The 856-nt window shown below is 32.9% G+C and overlaps 1 non-coding gene across 1 annotated transcript; it reads right to left on the bottom strand.

Moving 5' to 3' along the window:
* Positions 1 to 256: 256 nt before the first annotated feature.
* Positions 257 to 374, bottom strand: LOC150076985 (U5 spliceosomal RNA). The gene has a single exon (XR_016547773.1). It is a non-coding gene; the product is annotated as a U5 spliceosomal RNA (small nuclear RNA).
* Between the last annotated feature and the right edge of the window lie 482 nt (positions 375 to 856).

The raw sequence follows: 856 nt of genomic DNA, 5'->3' as shown, positions 1-856 counted from the left end.
TATTCACTGAATGGTGGTTATTTCACTAGCAAGAGAGCAATGTGGAATTCTGGAGTGACGTTGTTTCGAAGTTGAAAATTTTTTGGGACGCTCTGAATTCCATATGCCCAAAACATTTGTATGCGTAGCAACTTTGGGCACACGTGCTATGGTACGTATAAGTACTGTACTGTATAAAGAAATCAAAACACAGAATAGCACAAAAAGATTAAAGCAGCAACGACACACATCTAATTTACTTTTGATTAAATAAGGAATCCCACGAGGTGGGACCACAAAAATTCGCCATTAGGCTCATTGTAATGCTCCCCCCCACGGTAATCTTTAGTAAAAGGCGAAAGATTATCACGAACTATGAAGGGAAACCTGAGCAATTCAACACAATCACCTCCGGTCAAATTATATCTACGACAATTATTTTAACTTACAAATGGTGTTCTTAAATTTATTTAAATTATTCTAAGCAATTATAAATTGTATATAAGGATAATAATGTTCTTAATTAAACGTAATACAGAATAAAAGCAATATTTTTAAAATAATACTAATTAAATTTACAAATTTTATGTAAAGTAATTTAGAAGAGTTCAACTTTCTTCTATCTAAAGATAGATGGCCGTTTTTGAACATCGGCACTGGGTCATCTTTTCAATTAGGCAATATGCCTCGAGGGGGAAAAAAAAAACGATGAGTAATTTTGGTTGTTCACTCGACTATGAAATACGGGGATATATGGCTTAACAATTTCAGTTTTGAAGTGAAAATATATAAAGAAACCGCTTTTATTTGCCTTTTTCTGAGGACCAGAGATAAAAGATACAAATTCCAGGAAATTAAAGTTGATTTTTCACTTCAG

This window comes from Mastigoproctus giganteus, chromosome 12, assembly GCF_048544385.1.
Source record: "Mastigoproctus giganteus isolate SK-2022 chromosome 12, ASM4854438v1, whole genome shotgun sequence".
NCBI classification, from domain to species: Eukaryota; Metazoa; Arthropoda; class Arachnida; order Uropygi; family Thelyphonidae; genus Mastigoproctus; species Mastigoproctus giganteus.
Note: the sequence above shows the minus strand (reverse complement) of the source record. Positions and strands in the feature narration are given on the sequence as shown.